Source organism: Chlorocebus sabaeus, chromosome 25, assembly GCF_047675955.1.
Source record: "Chlorocebus sabaeus isolate Y175 chromosome 25, mChlSab1.0.hap1, whole genome shotgun sequence".
Classification (NCBI taxonomy): Eukaryota; Metazoa; Chordata; class Mammalia; order Primates; family Cercopithecidae; genus Chlorocebus; species Chlorocebus sabaeus.
The window spans coordinates 27,801,638-27,823,348 of NC_132928.1; the positions used below are offsets into that span (position 1 = coordinate 27,801,638).

General features: G+C 41.4%; 1 protein-coding gene and 1 long non-coding RNA gene across 7 annotated transcripts in view; one reads left to right on the top strand and one right to left on the bottom strand.

The window, feature by feature from the left end:
* Window positions 1-1,746, top strand: part of LOC140710260 (uncharacterized) — a 65,316-nt gene extending 63,570 nt beyond the window's left edge. Inside the window, exon 3 of the long non-coding RNA XR_012091217.1 lies at window positions 933-1,746. This is a non-coding gene — a long non-coding RNA (uncharacterized lncRNA). The remainder of the gene's footprint in view (window positions 1-932) is intronic.
* The window catches only part of NAV1 (neuron navigator 1), a 280,884-nt gene that overhangs the window by 57,324 nt on the left and 201,849 nt on the right, over window positions 1-21,711 (bottom strand). The gene's annotated exons all lie outside the window — the stretch shown is intronic.

The following is a 21,711-nucleotide window of genomic DNA, read 5'->3' on the forward strand; positions in this document are numbered from 1 at the left end:
CAGGAAGAGAGGCCTCATCAGAAACCAACCCAGATGGCACCTTGATTTTACACTGCTGGGCTTCAGAACTGTGAGAAAATAAACTTCTATTGTTTAAGCCACCTGCCCTGTGGTATTTTGTTATGTCAGCTTGAGTAGACTACCACAACCATTAAGTTATGAAAATAAGCTTATTTTATCTACACGTCAATATCCCCCATTGAACTACATTGGATATTGACCACCTCTATGATTCAGGCTAGTTTTCAATTCAGAGATTTACTGCCATCAGATTTTTTTTATCATGATATCATAGCTTATTATAGCAAAATTAAATACCCAAATCCATCTGCTAGGCACAGTGGAAGCTATGGATTGAGAAAATCAAGGAGTCAGGCAAAGTGGAAGGAATTATCATCGCTGCTTGGACTTGGCAGTGAAATAATCCTGGAGAAATTCCATCTTTCTATGATGAAATCAGGCTCTATGTGTGCTCCTGTAATGACATGATACACAAGTATTCAGCCCTGCAAACAGCTTGGATAGCACTTTGTGGAACAAAATGGATGCAATTGGATTAGAGGTATCAATATATTTTATTGGGATCTTAATGTGGGAAAGGGTAATTGCAGGGTAGTAGAGGAGAGACAGAGAAGTGAGAATATAGAAGGAAAGACATGAGAGACAGTTTCCAAGGCGTGGGTTAAAGCTTTGCCATGTCAGCTGGCAGGGCCAGAGCAAGAAGAAAGAGCAGAAAGTTGAGCTGTTTAACGGGAATCTCCTTAATTAGGACCAACTGTGGGTGAGGAATGCTGACTCGGCTGGCCACAATTTGTTTGAGTTTTCTCTAGTTTCAGAGATTTCCCTTTTCGTCTGCCCCAAGCCTTTGCCCTCCTCTACTTCTTTCAGAGGAGTGGGAAGGAAAAAACAAGGCACCTTCCTCTCTTTTTCAGATGTTTCCAAGTCAGGAAATTGAAATCCTTCGAAGAGTGAAAGATAACTGAGAATCTCAAGAAAAGCAAAAAATTCTCAGGGATATCATCGAATTCGCCTTCAAAGGATAAAAGGCAGTCCTCTGGAGCGAGCTCTGGTGTACTGAGTACGTACTTCTGTCTCCACTAGTCGGTATTACTACAGTTGAGTTAGTGTACTTGTCTCAGCCTCAACTTCCCCAAGTATAAATAGGTAACTCAACACCTGCTAAACAAATTCTTTAGAAAGTTTGAACATCAAGAAAAATGATTTTGATTCTTAACTTGTAACATCTTGAGGAAAACTAAAAAGTCACAAAATTAAGGTGTCAATTGATGTGACTGACCTTATTTTGAGTTTCCGTATTTTTATTGGAGGGGGCCTGAAGGAGGTTCTAAGAATAGTCCATAGGATTCTGTTCAGAACCAACATTTTTTTTTGCTCTTTCTAAAACACACATAGATGACCCATTTTAAAGATTTTTGGAAAGGGATGAAAATGATATTTGATTTTAAATTTCATGAGGTACTTCCTACTTCCTCCCCACTGTCTCACCCATATTTTTCCTGCAGTGTTTCCTTAGGAGTCCACTGTACAATTCCAAAATCCCTAGCTGATTGAAAAGAAATGTAGAATAGTGTCTGCATTTCTGCACCTTCTCTAAACCAATAAGGAAATAAGAGATAATTGACAATATTCTGAAAAGTAGGAAAAGTTTGGCTTAAGGGTCAAACTTTTGAGTAGGGGTTGGCCAGATAGTAAATATTTATAAGGCTTTTCAGGCCATAAAGTCTCTGTCATAACTACTCAGTTCTGCCACTGTAGCACAAAAGCAGCCATAGATAGTATGTAAACAAATGAATCCAGCTGTGTTCCAATAGAACTTTATTTATGGACACTGAAATTTGAATTTCATATAATTTTCATGTGTCACAAAATATTGTTCTTCTTTTGTTTCTTCCAATCATTTAAAAATGTGAAATCCACTCTTAGCTTGCAGGCCACAAGAAAACAGGCAGTGGACTGCATTTGGCCAAGCAGGCCAGAGATCACCAGCCCTGGGGCTAGATCAAAAAAAGGCCCCCTAAAAATGAAAAGAAATAACAATTCCATAACTGACAAGTCCTGGCCAAAAAAGCAATTCTGGGCTAAGAATGACTTCTTGGATTTCCACTTTTATTACTTCTGATCTAACCTGCTCAATTTTCAAGTCAAAACAAGATTTTTCTACTACTGATTCAGTTTTTTGGGTTTTTTGTTTGTTTGTTTTCTTTGAGACGGGGTCTCACTCTGTCACCTAGCTGGAATGAAGCGGTACGAACACAGCTCATTGCAGCCTCAAGCTCCAGAGCTCAAGGGATCCTCCCACCTCAGCCTCCTGAGTAGATGGGACTACATGTGGGTGCCACCATGCCCAGCTAATATTTAAAAAAAATTTTTTTTGTAGAGACAAGGTCTCACTATGTCACCCAGGCTGGTCTTGAACTCCTGTCCTGAAGTTATCCTCCCGCCTTGGCTTACCAAAGTGCTGGGATTACAGGCATGAATCACTGAGCATGGCCTCTGATTTAGTTTTGACTCAGAAAAAAAGGAAGAGGTTGGAAAAGAAAAGAGAAGAAAAAGAAAAAAAAGAAGCATTAGTATTGCTTGTACCTCATTGCCAACCCTCCATTCTGGAAGTAGGAAAGTAGGCAATGCCTTGAAGTGGGATGGAATTCAAACATGTATGTAGCTTTTAGAATGACTTATATAGGGTTGACAAAAGCAAAAACCATTTCTGGTCAGAAGCACAAATTCTTCTACACAGGTTGGAAGAAGTGATATGGAGTGTATATGGCCTGTATATGTTCCTGATGCATAAAGCAACAAATAAAAGTCCACTTTATTAAACTAACAAGTTGCCATTCATCTTCAGATCTCAGATCACCCTGTGAGCGCAAAGTGAGTATTGAAAGAGGTAAAAGGGACAGGAATCAGGCCCCAAATTCATACTATTAGGCTGAGGAATCTGTGCAACTCTGAGCAGTTTCTGGCAGCTCTAAAAGATCCAGGCCAGACTGCTGGTGTGAAATGCTGATCTGGCTATAAACACCTCCAGCCACTGAGCTACTCTCTCTTCGCGGAATGAAGCTTCCCACCACAAACCAAATGAATTGCCAGGCGTTCCCTCTGAACTCATTACTCCCTGCTTTTTGACTTCTTTGTATCACATTCAGTTTTCTCACTCCAGAATCCCTGGCCTTCCATTATCACCTTCTTTTTCTCTTTATTAAATAAGAAGTCCACTTTCCAACATCTTCTTTAGTGTTTCTACAAAAGCTGAGGAGATCATCTTTTTTCTATTCACAGTCTCCTTATTCAGTCAAAAAAAATCTTTAAATCCTGACTCAAGACAGACGGCAACAGCAAGTTTTTCTGCTGTAATTACCCGAATGCTGTCCACATTCAATCTACTAAAAACAAACAAACAAAAGGGAACATCAGAAAGGAAAGCTGCCAGCAAAACAGAAACAAATACAAATTCCAAATACTAAAACCTAAAGAGAAGAATATTGGATACTAATTCCTCAAGTCTGTCTGCTTGCACACTACTATACTGAACTACATGGTGCCATGTTAGTTAGAGAGAAGTGCCTCTCTAGGTCCAGAGGCTTGAGCATGTGGGAGGATCTATTCAGGATACAGGCAAGGTATGTGACACAAGGACCCTTTGTAATGCACATAAAGAGACTCCCATCCAAATCCACAGATTCACCATAACCACTCTGTTATTGAAGTATTTGTTGCAAGTTAAGCTACTTGATTTATTTTCCATTTCAGAAATAATGCTGAGAAACCAACTCACCACAGAATGCAAACATTTCTCTCTGGAATTCACACCCTATTGAGGTCCCCAGGGAGAAATTCAGTGAACAACTTTGGATGAAGAATGTTACTCTAATACAAATCAAATGCAGGGTCACCACACAAAAAGAACTCTTGTCCCTACACTAAATGCAAAGGAAAAGGAATACTTCAGGCTGGTTGTGGAGAGTCATTACTAAGGTAAAAGATGAGGCTGTTTTCCAGGTTACATAAACTTTTAAAAAATAATTTTCTTTTTAAAAAAAATTTAACCTATTTATTTATTTATTTATTTAGAGGCTAGATTATGAGACTGGTTCATTTTTATATTTTTGGTAGAGAAGGGGTTTCACCGTGTTGCCAAGGCTAGTCTCGAACCCCTTGGCCTTGAGCTATCCACCCACCTGGGCCTCCCAAAGTGCTGGGATTACAGGTGTGAACCACCATGCCCAACCACAGGTTATATAAACTTTTGACACAGCTTCAGCAATCCCTAGTAGGATTATTTTGAAGTTTTGATCTCAGTGGCTTGGCTAGATTTCCCAATTCCAGTAACTTTTGTAACTCCTTTTCATGCCCTATCCTCATTTAAGTTCAAAACTAAAAATAGCAATGATATAGGTAGAAGCAGCCACAGGGGCAGGAGTACCAGATGATAAGTTTTCTCTTTTTACTTGTCCACAAAGAACAATAACCTCAGAATCTGAAGGAACTTCAGTGTATTGCAAGGGAAACTTACCAATTTGTTACTGGGGGAGTTTATTCAATCCCTCAACAAGCACCCTGATATCATTATTTCAAAAGAAATGGTCCCGAGGAGGTAGGAGAATTTAAGGACACACTTCATTACGGAACAATTTTTAATCTGTGTGAATTCAACTGTCAAGATTTCCATTGTAGCAAAGCAATCCATGTAAGAGTCTGAGACTGCTCTGTGGAAAGTTGCTGTTCACTTAATCATCAGGCAGGCTGGGATCCAACTCAACATTAGCTATTACTTATACCCATCCAGTCAAGCATAACCAACATAAACTCTGCATTGCTGGACAAGCATGCAGCAGTGTCCTGCATGAAATCAAAGGAAAATCTGCAGTTTTACTAAAAAGACTCATGGCTCTCTGGAAAACCACCTTAAATAATTTAGGAACTTGAGAAGGTAACCAAATGATATTAATGAACACTCACGACCTCTGCATCACACTTTTCAAAATTAGGTACGCTGAAGCCTGGGTGATGGCCCTCCTTCAGTATGTGAAGTTGATGCAATATCTAGCTCACTAGTTTGCTTGTTATCTGCCTCTAGGCTTGCATCAAACCAAACCAGTTTCTCTACTTCTTCACTAACTAATGCACTGTGGAAACCCGGTGTTTCTTAAATACTTGCTATTGAAAGGCATCTTTTTGTTTTTAATTTTTATTTTTAAAACATAAAAGAGTCAGAGACAGAGTCTCGCTCTGTCACCCAGGCTGGAGTGCAGCGGCGTGATCTCGACTCACTGCAAGCTCCACCTCCCAAGTTCACACCTTTGTCCTGCTTCAGCCTCCTGAGTAGCTGGGACTACAGGTGCCCGCCACCGTGCCTGGCTAATTTTTTGTATTTTTTAGTAGCGACTGGGTTTCACTGTGTTAGCCACGATGGTCTTGATCTCCTGACCTTGTGATCTGCCCGCCTTGGCCTCCCAAAGTGCTGGGATTACAGGCGTGAGCCACTGCGCCTGGCCTAAAAGGCATCTTTAATGTGCTGCCTTTCATAATGACACAAAAGGGCATGCATTTTACATTATACTTCTAGTGGAGCTGCCAGATGTATGCTAATCAATGCAAATAATCTAATCTTTTTTTGGGGGGAACATCACTAGATATCATTATTATAACAATAGTTACCATATGTTCAGCACTTAAATATATATGCCAAGCACTTTGCTGGGCACTTAACATACATGTATAAACTCATTTAAGCTTCATATTAATTGCGAGTTAGATATGGCTTCCATTTTACTTACAACAAGAACTGAAACTTAAGACAGATAAAGTTACATGCCCAAGGGCCCACAGCTAGTAAGAAGAAAACAAAGTTATTGTAATATCAAGATCTGTCTGACTCTAAAGACTGTTTTTAACCACTGCATGTACGACAAATACTTCCATCATGAGAGAGATAAATGAAGTTAGGGGTGGTCACAGAATAGCAAAACTAAATTAGGCATTTACTCAGATCACTTGGGGACCATATGGGATTACTTCTGCAGTGCATTATTTGGCAGCTTTCCAAACGGTGTTCCACTGGAGGGTGAAGATCACTTATGCATCCCTAGGGACTCTTTGCACAAAAAGGTAGTCTCCAGGTCAAATTTAATTTGTGTCTGCTCCGTCACTTCTACCCTGCGCCTCAGCAGTTACTGACGTTTGGGATTTGGAATTGTGAAAAAGAAATTAGGTTAGTTCCTAGATCTCAAAAAGCCTGCAAACTAAAACACAATTTGCTTGAAAGAGAGACATGCTCCAAGTATCTGAAGGGCTTCAGCAAAAAGAATAATGTAGGACAGGCTATGTAGCTTGACAGAAAGCTTACATATTTGCTCAGGTTGGTTCCTACAGTTTCCAAAGGCAAATCAGTGTACTTCCTTAAATATGATCACCACCAAATAAAATGTCAACATCACATGCCTGCAGTAGAATGGGAAGAAAACAAACTGATGTCAGGGTGTCAGCTGAAGAGCAGCTGCTGATAATTTAACTGACTTCGCATGTGGTGGGACAGACACTCTCTTTGGACTGCCCATTCTAGCATCTTTCCTCTTTAGGAAAACTTATCAAGGACCCTATCTGGCCCCAAACACGTTACTTTGTTAAGGAAGTCTGTGCAACTTGTGGGTAAGAATCCAAACATCACTCCCTCATGGTGAGGACAAGAAAAAAACTGCTGGATGAGTCCCCACAAGTGGGGCCACCATACTGAGACATATGGACGGGGGCAGGAGGCCCTGTGGCCCTTGAGGGTGTTGGATGGACCAAGAGGGTTGCTATGCGTGGGTGCAGCCAACAGCTTTCCACAACCGGCTGCATCATCTTCATGATGTCTCATTCCACCGCAACTAGGCTGGCCAGGTAGCAACAGTGGGCTTTTGCTTTGGACAGCCCTGTCTTTCTTTTCAGGCTTGAGTTAGTCTTCCAAGTCAAAGACGTCAATGCTCTGATGCCCCAAAGCTTAGGCTTTGGGGTCCACCTTCTGGTGCCTTGCTGGATGAAAATGAACTCAGAATAGTTTCCCAGGTCAACGGCAGATGCCCCTGGTCAGCTGATTTGGGGGAATGTCATTTGATGACAGCACTGGAGACGTAGTGTACAGTATGAACTATAATACTGTGCAATCTATATCAAGACAGAATATCAAATATCGAAACTGAAAGAAGGTAGAATGCAGCGGCTCATGCCTGTAATTCCAGCAAAAGCAGAAGAATCGCTTGAGGCCGGGAGTTTGAGACCAGCCTTGGTGAGACCTCATCTCTACTAAAAAATTAGCTGGGCGTGGTGGCGAGCACCTATAGTCCCAGCTGTTCAAGAAGCTGAGGAAGGAAGACAGCTTGAGCCCAGAAGTTAAGAGGTTACAGTGAGCTATGATTTATGGATTGTGCCACTGCACTCCACTCTAGCCTGGGTGACAGAGCAAGTCAGTCGAAAGAAAAAAGAAAAAGAAAAAAGAAAGAAACGGAAAGAAGCCTCTAAAAACTTCTTGCCTTCAGAGAGTGCTTTCTCAGATGTTCAACGGCATGTACCACGTGAAAGTCAAGCTGCAGGGGCAGGCTGCTGAACAGAGAGTTAATGGGGATTGCTTCTTTGTCCAAACATTATGACGCTGTGGGATGGTTAGAAGCATAAGTGCCACATAGGTCCGTGTAACAGTAGGACTCTTGTGGACGGCCTACTTTAACATACTCCTATGCCAGACCTGCCACTATTATTGTGACCACAGAAGGAAACTTTTGGGGCTAAGAGAGAATCATTTTCCGATCAATCACAAAGAAAGCCAAAGTAGTGGGGAGAAAGAAAGAAAGAGAGAAAAGAATTGCTCATTAGCTCTCTGCCCTTTTCCAGATACCTGGAGAAGGAAGTATAAAAAATGTGGGATGTGTTGGAGAAGAAAACCTATTGGTCTGGAGAAGGAATTTTTCTTCAGGGTGAAAATGCAGAGAATTTCTACATATTGAGTCACATGAAGGCAAAATACCGACTAAAAAGCTAAGCAGCAAGGAAGTAGGGATTTTAAGGCATTATGAAGGAGACTGCAGAGTCTTCCCTATTTGGCAGCAACCCAGGACATCATCAGCCTATTTGGCCAGAGAGATCAAATGTTTAGTTATGAAATGTAGAGGACCCTGAGACACTTTTCGTGCCCTGTGTTGCTATTTTGTAGGGAGCTATAAAACAATATGAAGAGTTGGTAAAATGGTTTTGTTCCAGAATTAGCAAGGAAGTATGGGGCATTCAGGGAACTAAGCTTTTTAAACGTCTGAGAATATGATTATAGTGCTACAGACTACAAAAAGTCTAGAAAAACACATGAGAACTGAAGATTTAAATATTTTTATATAGGCTCTGCATTATGCCCATATTTGTTTATTTTTTCCCCTAATTTTCAGTCTGTTACTTGGAACATTGCTCCTTAGTAGTAATTAAACTGTTAAGTGGCAACTTTTTCATGCTGGATCTATTCTGCCCACCCTACACCACTTTTTTTTTTGAGACAGAGTTTCACTCAGTCACCAGGCTGGAGTGTGATGGCGCAACCTCAGCTCACTGCAATCTCTGACTCCCTGGTTCAAGCAATTCTCCTGCCTCAGCCTCCGGAGCAGCTGGGATTACAGGCGTGCACCACCAAGCCCAGCTAATTTTTTTGTATTTTTAGTAGAGACAGGGTTTCACCATGTTGACGAGGATGGTCTCCATCTCCTGACCTTGTGATCCGCCCACCTCAGCCTCCCAAAGTGCTGGGATTACAGGTGTGAGCCACCGCGCCCGGCCCACAACTTTTTTTTAAAGCTTTTTCTTCTAGGAGCCTCTTCTCCACATCAGGCATAAGGAGGAGGTTTATTTTAATGACTGTCACCTTCCAGGTCTTTCCAGACATAAAGGAACTAATGTGTAAGTGCATTAATTGCCAAATCTCACAAGCCACACTGCTATGATTCTTGTCGTACAGACTCTAAATAAAATCGAACTAAGAATGCAAGTTTTCCTAGCCTATATCCGGTCATGGAAACCAGTTTAGTACCTATCCTGTACCAATGTTGATAGCCAATCATTACTGCCCTTTCAAGTAACAATAAAAACTAAGTTAAGCTAAAATAAATATATCTTTCCTCTTCCTCCTCCTCTTTCTCTTCTTCCTGTTCCTCCTCTTCTTCCTCCTCCTCTTCTTCTTCTTGTCTTTCTTCTTCTTTTTTTTGAGACAAGAGTCTCAGTCTGTTGCCCAGGCTGGAGTGCAGTGGTGTAATCATGGCTCACTGCAGCCTTGACCTCCTGGGCTCAAGTGATCCTCTTGCCTCAGGCACCCATGTAACTGGGAACACAGGCATGTGCCACCATGCCTCGCTAATTTTTAAATTTTTTTAGAGAGGGGGCCTCAATGTGTTGCCCAGGCTGGGGAAATAAGCTATTATCTTAAGTTTTTAAATGTTTTTATGCAAAATATGTAATTGTTATTTTAGTAATAACAGAGTATTTGTTGATTCTTTCTAGTGTTGCTGCAAAATGTTGAAATGTGTATAAAATGTCAACTGGGGCATATTTAAGGCAAGATATTAAGTAACATGTTGTCTGTACTCTGAATTCTTATTACTGATGTCTAAAGGCACTAATTTCTCTAAAGTTGTATCTCAAAGTATCTAAAGTCATTCCTCTGTTCCTGACTGGCATTTTCAAACATTATACCTGATATTACATGTTCTTTAACATTGTAGCATAATTCCATTGTTTGAGACAAATTATGTATATGGGTTTATTGCTAATTTATTGGGAAGGTCCATTGTACATGTTGAATGAAACACATTATTTCCCTATTTTTAAAAACTGGTTGCCACTAAGCTGGGTTAAATGTACACTGTTGAGTTTTCTGTACATAAAAATAATTAAAATACAAATTTTCCTTCAAAAAAAAAACCTGGTTTAGTTAATATAACAGGACAAAATAAAATCATATCCTATGGTACAAATAACATAAAATATAAAATTTCCTAGCATAGATCATAGGATTAAAAAGGTAAAAGCAGATAGAGCAGAAGACAGTTATGTCTAGTTTGATCCTGCTGCCTCATCACTCGTGAGCCACATGGAGAGAACTTTTCGCCTGCATTTGTAGGCTACCAGCTGTCTCTCCTTTCAACTACTACACTCATCGCCTCTCCACCTTACCTCCCATTTACTCCCCCACTCATTGGAACTTGGCTTTCATTTCCACTGCTTCACTGAAATCTCTTTGGCAAGGGTTACCAAAGATCTCTGTATTGCTAATTCAACTAGGACTTTTTCATCCTTTCTGACATCTGTCTTGCATTTAACACTGTCAGTCACTCCTTGAAATTCTTCCCTCTGTCAGCCTCAGTGACAGCATTCTCTTTCTGTTGCTGCTTATCCAGATTCCTTCTTCTTCCTCTGCCCACCTTTTACACTTTGGTCTTTCATTGCATGTGGTTCTTGACTTACTGGTGTTCCTCTTCTACCTATTCCCTTGGGAGTCCTGTCCCATTGGCAAACATGATGGCAGAGTATCTTCCTGCATATGGTATAAGAGGTTGGGTAGAAGGGTCTGACACAGAGTAGATTCTCAATAAATACTTGTTGAACGAATCAAGGGGTTATATTAAAATATTTTCCCCAGAATAGACGTGATTAGAGAATCTTAGGGTCTGTGGCAGGAAAGAAGGCAATACAGAAAAACAACATTTGCTAAGTGCTTTCTTCAAAGCAACTTCATCCCACTGCAAGTTCCCAGATTCCAGCTTTCCTTCACTTTCCCCTTCTTTGGGTAGTCATCTGCCAGCAGAATGACAATGTATCTACTTCTGGCAAAGAGTTTTCTTGGGTTTCTGTAGTTGGGAAAGTCACATCAGGACTTTATTGGTCCCTTCTTTTGTGTAACAACAATAATCATATGCACATTTACCCACCAAACAGAAGCCAGCCCTTTATGTAACCCCCAGTGTGTTTCTGGAACGTCCTCCTATGCGGAGTTTGCCTAGCACAGCTTAAAAATTGCAAGGAGGATGCAGAATGTGCTGTGGAATTGTTTGTGTGTAAAACTGTTTGACCTCTCATGATGAGAGCTTCTTGAGAGCCTGAAGCCCTGTCATTTCTGTGGAAAACATTTATCCTGGCCAATGAAAACACACGGTGTTTTAGTTGAGCACTGTCATTTTGAAGGAATCACTGGAGAAGCACTATTGAGGTAAAACATTACCCAAATCCGTTTCTCTAATAAGGACATTTGAAAGATACACTACACATTCTTATACCAACTTTAACCACTCTTCAATCCCAGACAGCAGTCAAACATAAGGTCACCAAATTTTCCTATCATACAGTGGATAGTAGAATTTAATTAAATAGGGGGCTTCTCTAGTTACCCAATTATGAGCTGAAATTTAATATGGCACAATTGCCTCTGCTTTTTACATTTATGAAATATGCAACGTAGTTCTTACAGGGGCTCATCAATCCTGTCTCCTAGGATAAACTGCAGTATGTATGCCACAGTGGCTCCAAAATAGACCATTTTAAACGTATTTATGTGATGGTTTTTTCTCTGAAAAGCCACGGCTAAGATATGTGAAGGCCCTTCCTCAGGGAAGTTTCCTTTGGGAAGCTTCCTTTCAAAGCTTTCTCTGCTTGGGGGATGTGAGTTTCCAACTCATTCTCGGATCCCAGACAGAGCTGAGATACTGTACAAGGTAACCTTTAATTTGAGCCCCTCTTTCCCCTCAAAACAACCCCCACATTCTTTCCTAATGTAAAGATTTCCAATAACAGCACAAAACTAGCAGTTAATAATAGGTCCCAACATGTAAATTACAGTGGTCTCCAAAAATGAAGCTTCATGGGGGAAAAATTTGCAAGTTACCACTGTGAGGTAGATGCAGTAAAGAATAGTTTCCTCACACCATGGAAATCTGGATGTCTTTGCACAACTGGCAGACAAATATTCTGAACACAGCCCTTAGAAATGATTTTTTTGGTGTAAACCAAATTATGACTTTTCCCTACCTCGCCTCTCTGTCTCCTTCTCCTCAACGAACCTTACAATTAAACACCCAAAGCTTGTTTCTAAGCCTAAGTCTTTCTTTACATTTCTAGAGAGCAATTAAAAAAAAAAAAAAAGGCAAAGCTGTAATCCGTTACCTTCTTAGCACTTTGTCTAAGGTGATGACTGGGACCATGTGTTATTTGTGAAGTTTTCTTTCTTGCCAACCAGCCCATAAATGCTTACATCCTTGAGATCCTTAGAATAAGAGTGCTTGTTAAGGATTTCAAAAGAAGTGCTCCCAAGAGGCCCTCTTAATTCATACATTCTGAATAGCTTCCTCCCCCACTAAGATTCTCTACTCTTTTTATTAATACTACCAAGGAACACTGGGCAGGTTTGTCCAAAGAAATCCATTTAGAAATTCCATGGAATACAAAGTTCACTTGTCTCTTTAATTCAGGTCTTAAGGAAGGTTGAGTTGTCACCCTCACCATGGGGTGGATCAGTGATCGGCCTTGGAAGGCTTTGTAATTTTTATAGACCTCTTGCCTTCATCTTTATTTCAGAATTAACCGCCTTCTTATCTTAAGTCATTTAGTTCATGGACTGCTTACTCTTGGTGAAATATCTTTGTTGAGGACTCTGAAGGTTTTCACTTCAGAGAACAGGACAGCTGAATACCACATTGTGCATGGAGGTCAAAGGTCGGCACTGGAGCGAAAACCCAGCTAATGCATTGTGAAAGACCTTCATTTTTATGGGTGAGTTTTCCATGCATGTGAAAGTAAGCACATCTCTCACCTATTACAGAGCTTTGAACAAAAAAAGAACGAAAAGAAAAAGGAATCTTAATTCTTAACCAATAAGAGGATGAAGTAAAGATCTTATTCCAGAGAAACAAACCATACACAGGTGTTCAGGCAAGGTAAAAAGCCACTCATGACATGCCCCAGGCATGACATCCTGCCCACTTACAGATGAAGAATGAATGCAGGAAAGAATAACAGGGAACCGAAAGGATTTAAACTTCTCAAACCTTCACCTGCAAATGCCAGCTTTACCAAACATTTTTGAAAGGCAGATGTTCTACTCAGTTTTTACAGAATCGGTATTGAAATGTCTATAGTGCTTTGCAAATATTAATACCTGACCTTTTTCGTAACCGGTTATTGCTTTCAACACCCCATGAGATTGGATTGCCATATTTCTGTATCAAATCCTTACTGATGCACTTTCCATTCAGACAAAATTCCATTCTCTCTAAACTGTCTTATACCCATTATGTGCCTCTCAACTGCCAGTGAACTTCATTCTTCTTCAAAGGGGGGAAACTAAGGCTGGAAGATTTGCCCTCAGTCATGGAACAAATCAGTGAAAAAGCCAGCATTAGATGTTTAGGTGCTTTATCTCTTCAGTGCTAAAAATGCGCTCCAACCTGGGCTGGATATCAAACATATACTTAGCAGGACATCAGTCCTTTTCCTGGCTTCTCTGACATGTTATTTCACATATGCTTTCCTCAAGATGCCTCCTGCCACATCACCTCCCCTAGGTTGGAAGGCAGAACAGTTTTTGTTATCTAAAGATACATATCTTAGAGAAAAATAACACTTTTGAGAACACAGGAAATGACTGGCTAGGAAATTACTTTTGGTATTAACATGCTTTTCTTGGGCAACTATGAGTGAAATTCCTGTTCTGAGGCTTTATGATCAGTCTAGGACTTTTGGCATAATCCTTAAAGAAGTCAAAAGAAGGAAGATGGAAATTTAAAGAAGAGAAAGTTAATCAAAATCAAACTGGTTTTGTTTCTAGAGGAGATGCCTTCAGGCAATAGACAGAAATAAAAACATCCTGCTCTTTCTTCCATCCTGTTCAGACACAGGGTAGATCCAGACCACTTCTCAATTTAGTAAAGGGGTCCTCTCAACTTCACCCCACCCTCCAGCCCTCCTCCAATCTCAGAAAGGCAGGCAGGCCAAAAATTCCTGCCTGCCTTTCTGAGATTTGGAGGTGACAGCCCCTCTAGGCATCAACCAAGTGGTAGGTGTGAGTAAATATAAATTTCATCAATTATTACTCCAAAGAGTTGAAAATGAATAAATACAAGCTATGACTTGGTCACTAAAAATATGTCTTCTGTCTCACTTACGGAGACCTTATTTAGATCTCATACAGATTTGGAGAAAGAAAGACACAGAAAAGTCCTAATTTGGTGGCTTGCAAGCCCTTTTTTAAGAAGAGCAATCGTTTTTACTAACATTTTAACCAGAAGTCCTCAATGTATGAAACCGGTAAACATAGGGCTGCTCTGTTTGAAAGGGAGGCAGAGGCACCAAGTCCACCTGCCCCTCTTCCTCCACTCCCCACCCTGACTTGGTAAACTCTCATATCACGAACAGTTTATCTCAGTCATTTCTCCCCTATCACTGATGCACCAAGTCATCCAGGCAGATGGGTGTTTTTCTGCTTTGGGAGACTTCCGGGGAAGGGCTTTTCATACCTTCCTTAGGCACTCATTACATGTAAAATCCTTGCAACAGTAGGTCTTTGTTATAAAAAATTACACAGAAAGTTGCCAGTGAACCTCAGTGTCATTCAAAGTACTAAGACCAATAGAGTTTTTCCTGATACACTTCTGCTTTTCCAACTTGAGTCTTCACACCCATACCTACAGTGCATTATCAAGTCTAGTGTCAGTTTCTTTAAGATGGAGCAAAATTTTAACAACATAAAGCAATCTGAAAGCGAAATCCTCTAGAGTTTTATAATCTCCTCTAACCTTTCAAGTCCTACATATAACTGAGCAATATGCCTTTTCTTTTCTTTTCATTTTGGAGACAGAATTGCTCTGTTGCTCAGCTGAAGTGCATCTCGATGTCATAGGCTCAAGTCATCCTCCAACCTCAGCCTCCTGAGTAGCTGGGACCACAGGTATGTGTCACCATGCCTGGCTAATTTTGCTTTTTCTTTTCTGGAGAGACTGGGTCTTGCCATGTTGCCCAGGCTAGCAATTTCCCTTTTGAAACATCCAATATAGTCTTTATGGAAACAACTTTCTTTTTATGTTCATATTTCATCAATTTATGTAATAATTAAATTATCCAAGTTCAACTGGCATAAACAGGTTTGGGAGCAAATGCAATTCTAGGAAAGCATTCAACTCGATTGGTGGAGCAGAAGGATGCAGGCACACTTGAGAGCAGCCTGTTGGCAACCTGTGCTCCGTGTGCAGAAGGCACACAGGGAACAGTGAGCAAGTTGATGCAAAGGCTGTGCTCTATCTGATGCCCAGAACCATTTTGGAAAGACAAAAGTGAAATTCACAAGGCTGAAGACATCATCACAGCTCCCCTTCTGACTTTTGCTGCTTTTCAATATATTTCTCTTTGCTTCACTTCTGAATATTTTGCTAAATGGGGATGAGGAAGTGAGGCTAATAACCGTTATTGCTGATTCATTGGGCTGAAATCATATGGCCAGCATTATTTAACTTTATGACATTATTTCACTGGTAGAATTATTCTCGGTTAGAAAGAGTCTTTTTCTTTTTTTGAAATGGAGTCTCACTCTGTTGCCCAGGCTGGAGTGCAGTGGCATGATTTCAGCTCACTGCAACCTCCGCCTCCCAGGTTCAAGCAATTCTCCTGCCTCAGCCTCCCGAGTAGCTGGGATTGTAGGCACCTGCCACCACACCTGGCTAATTTTTGTATTTTTAATAGAGACAAGGTTTCACCATGTTGGCCAGGCTGGTCTCGAACTCCTGACCTCAAGTGATCTGCCTGCCTCGGCCTCCCAAAGTGCTGGGATTACAGGCGTGAGCCACCACACTGGGCCAGAGAGAGTCTTAGTTCAACTTTATACAAGGGACATGGGGTAGCTAAGAGCCCTACCTGAGCAGACTACTATGTCAAAACCAGACACCGAACCCAGGAGTCCCAGCTTCTTTAGGGGGCTCCTGTAGGCTCCACTGTCTCCCTGGCAAAGCAAATTTTTTTCCAGGGTCTTGTGGACTCTCTGGGGATCAAAGCTGCTTTTACAATGAATAGCTCTGTGCAAATTCCCAGAATTAGTTTCTCAGATAGCAGGAATGCTCCTAAACAAGGTTGCGCATGAGTAAGCAATGATTTCCTCCCTCCTGCAAGAGGCTCACGGCTAGTTTCTGAGACAGAGGACGTGACTGGCCACTTTTGCCCCCTGAGGTTCTGAGGCCAGGGGTAGAGCTTGGTGGAGGCTGGTAGGTTCCCTGCTGAGGTAACTGAAGTGCAGCAGCCCAGATTCCATCTCCCTTTCTAAACACTGCACACATGCGAATGCTGGAGGAGCACAGCTTTGCCAGGGATTTCCATGTGAAAACCCCAAAAAAGAAACAACTTGAAATATCATGGCAAACATGAGATGCACCCATAAAAGATGAAAGCAATTGCTATAAACCATGTGAAAAAGCTGGTGTTATTACATATACCTCCTCCTTCACACTGAATTCATAAGAGTGAGAGGAGGACCCTTTTAATGGGACAAGGAAAATTAATAAATTAACATACTGCTCATATACTGCAAAGGTAATAATTCCAAAACACATTATGAGCACTGAGAAGAGTAGTCTTTATGAAGTTTTCTCAGAGAGCTGCCTTTCCAGGGAAGGCAATCAACAATCTTCCCCAGGATCAGCTCAACACTAGCCTAGAAGGCATCTGCAAAGTTGTTAGGCATGAATCCCATATATTGGGGACCCACTCCGGTGGGGTTGCCATAAGGAGCTCTGGGTTCTGGAAGAAGGATCCCAGGATAAGCATTCAGTAACAGCTGGCATGGGAATCTGAGTTGGCAACCCAGGACCTGGAAACTACAAGGATGTTTACCTAGAACTTATGAAGACAGAAGCTTAAATGGGGGAAAAACAGTACAAATTATAGGCACCAAATACATATATAATATAGGAAATGGGAAGAAATGGCAGAAACTTCCAGAACATGAATGTGTAGCATAATGTAAACAAGAGATTTCATTAGGGAACTTTTTCCAGACAAGAGTGAGGCATCCATTTCCAGGGATCTGATTATCCACTCAAGCACTGCCCTTCAACCACATATCAGAGGGAATAAATAGGAGCAGGGTCTAGGATGTGTACCCTGGAACACCCTCTGCTGTCTTCGCCACTGTGTCTAGGGGCAAAATTCCAGAAATCCATGGCACCCAAGAATAAATCCCAAGTATGTGTTCTCCTTCAGGGCTTTTGAGCCACAATTCCACCCCCTGGCAGAAATACTACTTCTGTTTTAAAGCTGTTAAAAACCTATTTTTAAAATCATACAGTTGGCAGATCACCAAAATCAGAACTTGATAGTCTAGTATAGTCTTATAGAAGAATTTAAAATAATCCATGAGAAAATGTTCCAAGCCTGAAAAAATAACACTTTCACACACACACCCGCACACAGGCAGGACCATGTGTGTGCGCACTGGGGCAACTGCTTGCACAGTCCCAAGAATGGGGGCCCAGGAGGATGGTGAAGATGACAGAGTGGGATGGGCCATATGTTCCAATTTCTTTATACATTACCTATTGATCCACTGCCCCATCAATTCTCTTCAAGATTTATCTCAGGCCCAGGGCTCTTCTTCTTCCTTCATACCTGAAAGTCTCCCTTCTTCCTGAATAGTGTCTCCAAATTTCTTCATTTTTATTTTTTTGAGACGGGGTCACACAGGCTGGAGTGCGCTGGCATGATTAGACCTCACTGCAGCCTCAACCTCCTGGGCTCAAGCGACCCTCCCACCTCAGCCTCCTGAGTAGCTGGAACTAAGTTTTTGTTCGGCTAATTTTTTGTATTTTTTTGTAGAGATGGAGGTTTCCCCATGTTTCCCAGGCTGGTCTTGAACTCCTAGGCTCAAGCGATCCACCTGCCTCAGCCTCCCAAAGTGCTGGGATTACAGGCATGAGACACTGGACCTAGTCATTCTCTCCAAATTTCAGTGCAGTCTACATTTGAACTTCCATGAGTTTCCCACACTCACTGCCCTCCTAATGTGCTGTTCCTTGACCTGGGCATAAATCTTCCTTTACATTTCTGACTTGCTTACTTCCTATTTCCAGCTACTGTTATTCCCCAATAACTGTTAAATACCCAATTCTATTACAAGTTAATCATAGTGTGGATTGGAATAGGTTGTCTTTTGTTATGTTTTTAGTGATTAACAGAATTTCTTGGCACATAGTAGGCAATGAATAAATACTTGCTGGTGGATTTGCTTCCATTTTATGTACCTGTTATGTTTCAGGTGACATGATTTAACCTAATCGGAAGGGCTCTGTGTGTGACATGATACAACATAAATATGGTATGTGCAAAGCTGCACTGTTATATTAGCTCTTACAATGGTATCCTATCAGCTATTTTTTGTCATCATCAAAAGGTCATTACTAAGTTCCACATATACAACACTTGGATAAAATCCCCTAGCCCCTAGAAACTTATAATTGGACAAAACTATCACCATATGGTGAGTAAATATGGGGAAAATATATATAGATATGTCTAAAAGCAAGGCAAGGCATGGTGGCTCACACCTGTAGTCCCAGCAGTTTGGGAGGCTGAGTTGGGTGGATTGCTTGAGCCCAGGAGTTAGAGAACAGCCTGGACAACATGGCGAAACCCTGCCTCTACAAAAAAAAAAAAAAAAAAAAAAAAAAATAGCTGAGCGTGGTGGCATGCACGTGCAGTCCCAGTTGCTTGGAGGCTGAGGTGGGAGGATTGCTTGAGGCTGGGAGGCAGAGACGGCAATGAGCGGTGATCGCGCCACTGAACTGTAACATGAGTGACAAAGCCAGACCCTCTCAAAATAAATAAATACAATAAAAGTAACTTCCCTGAAGGCTGGGGAGCCTCATTAGCAGCTCTTCTTTCTAGGAAATGACCATCCCAAAAGGAAACTTGATTTTCAAGCTTGTAGAAAGTACCCAGCTCTTTAGATTTACATTTAGTCTAGGGAGGAATGGCTGTATAGCCAGCCAGAGCTGGGTTTGAATTTCTGCTCCACTACTTACTGACTGACTTAGGACAGGCACTTTACCTCCCTGAACATGTGCGCGCATCAGAAAAATGGTCACGTCACCATTAGCCTTTCAGGGCAGCTGGCGGAGTAAATAAGATAACAAAGAAAACACCTATAAAGCACCCAGCTTGGTACCCAGGAAATCAGAAGTGGATACACAACTTTCCTCTTCTCCCCTCTTTTGAATAACTCATCCATTATTCAAATGGCACCTGTAACAATATACTAAGTAGGAAAACTGGTTCGTGAGAAAATTCATACTTGCTGTATATCCTTTGTAAGTCCACGGGTTATATCAAGCATTCCTTGATTATGCTCAATACTTAAGGACCAGTGGCCAGGCTGTTGTGTATGTGTGTATATATGCATGTGTGTGGGAGGGATATTTGATATTCTTTCTTTTTCAATATTTCTTACCCAATCATGAGTCAGAGCCTTTATGGGATAAAGGCTTCCTAAGATGTAAATGTCCAAGAATTGAGCATTTCTAGGAAATTCCTGAAGCATCCCAAGAAAGTTAGGCTGAGGATGAATTCTCACATCCTACACATGCTCCACAAGTGTAGAATTATTCAATTCTGCTTCGATGGAAAGGGCAAGGGCAAGGACAGCCTAAAGACAGTCTGTTATTCCATGAACTAAACATGAGCTGACACTGACACCCAGGTCCAGAGGAAACAAGTCAGTGACACTATCAAAGACCTCCAGATAGGATTCCTCCAGACAGCAGTGAAAAATTCATTCAGTTGTTTGTCTCAGAGGATTCTGTCTTAGATACGAAGTGTGTGTGACTGATGAAGGCACAGTGATGGTGGGTCTAGGCAGAGAAGTTGGAAGATGACACAGAACCTCTCAATTGGGAAAAACTTCCCCCTTTTTCCTCAAATAAGCTCTTGTCCCTCTGGAAAACTCTTAGTTTCTCTTCAAAGCCCTAAAGAAAATGCTACCTCCTCTAGGAAGCTCTCTAGGGCCACTCAAAGTATGGCCCCTGCTTGCTTGGCTTTCAGTTACTGCACGTATGACCTGGTATCACAGTTACTTGCTGCCTTCTGCCTCCTCCACCAGACTACATCCTCCTGCATTATCCCCTCTCACATTTCTCATGGGTTGAAATAATATATTTGAAGTATTTGCTAACATTGATTGATCTGTTTTCATTGCAAGAAAACATAGCTCCTAAATGCAGGGACTATGGTCTGCCTTACTGCTCACTATTCTATCCCCCGTACCCAGAACTTTGCCTGGCGTCTGGGAAGTGCTCACTAGAGTTTGTTGAATGAATGAATGAATGAATGAATGAATAAGTAGAGGTCAGCTCCTTAGGGTTCTGTTTCTCCAGCTCCCAGCATAGTGGCTGGCACAAAGTTGTCAGGGAGGAAAGGTTAAATGAACAAAATTGCTTTTTAAAAAATCATCTTTTAAGTTTTAAAAAGTAGTCTATTTTTATGTAAATTGCTATCCAAACCAGGAATGTATAAATATGCCATCCTCATTGGCATAGAATTTGGACTGAATAGAAACCTGAAGATGGGCAATGAAGAATTTAAGCAAAAATTAGAGATATATTCTAAGCTGGGAACTGTTCCATGTATTATACTCATAGGCATCCTCATTGGAGTCCTAGTAAGACGGAAGAAAAAGATGCTAAAAACACAATCTAAAGAATTTGGGAGAGACTCTTGCTTCTGGGAATGACTTCACGTGGTCATAATTTCACTTATCAAAGCCCACATGTTTAAAGCATTCTGCTCTTCATATTTTCCCATTGTCATTACATCCCAGTAAGGTAGATCAATCAGGAGCTATACCCATTTTTTAGAGAGGAAAACTGAGGCTAGAGGCTATGCAATCTCTGTAAGGTCACAAAGCTAATTAGTAGTGGAGTGAGTTCTAAATCAGGTCAGCTGACTCCAAGTTTAGTAATCTTCCCACTCCCCACTGGTTGGGTGGCAATTATAATTTTCACTTCATTCCAACTACAGCCCTGGGCCAACTCTAAATCTTTGCTGAGGCCGCCAATTACTCTCAACTTCTGCATCTTCAGCATTTAGTATTCCTGGGACCTCAATTGGTATTGGTAAGAATAGTCTCCTTACAGCATAGTAGTTAGGGGTTGTATTTAGAGTCAGACAGACCTAGGTATGAGGACAGATCCCACTACTGTGATCTTTAGTATGTTTACTTAACCTCCCTGTGCCTCAGTTTCTTCAACTGTGAAATGGGATGATAATAATATATACCTCATATGGTTGTTGTGAAGATTAAATGGAAAAATGGTTACAAAGCATTTAGTGCAGGTTGTGTTTTACAGCCTCATGTTAAAATGAGAAAAGGTGATTAGCTGAGATGTTAGACACGGACTGTCCCCCCTATTAAGATGCCTTCTGCTCATTAAGACCCCCCCCTCATTCCTCCCAGGCTCAGGGCAGGGGCTTTGCAGGAAGAGGTTAATCCAGCAAGTGTGGTTTGCCTGTGGTGTGCTTGCCTAGCCCCATAAAACCCTCCAACGAGAGGCAGCTCGTTGGCTTGGCTGTCCCTAGGCATTCTGTCCTCTCACAGAGGCTGAGTTTGTGCCAAGCCTAAGCCCTCTGCCCCAGGGAGTCTCTGTGGGTTGAGTCAGG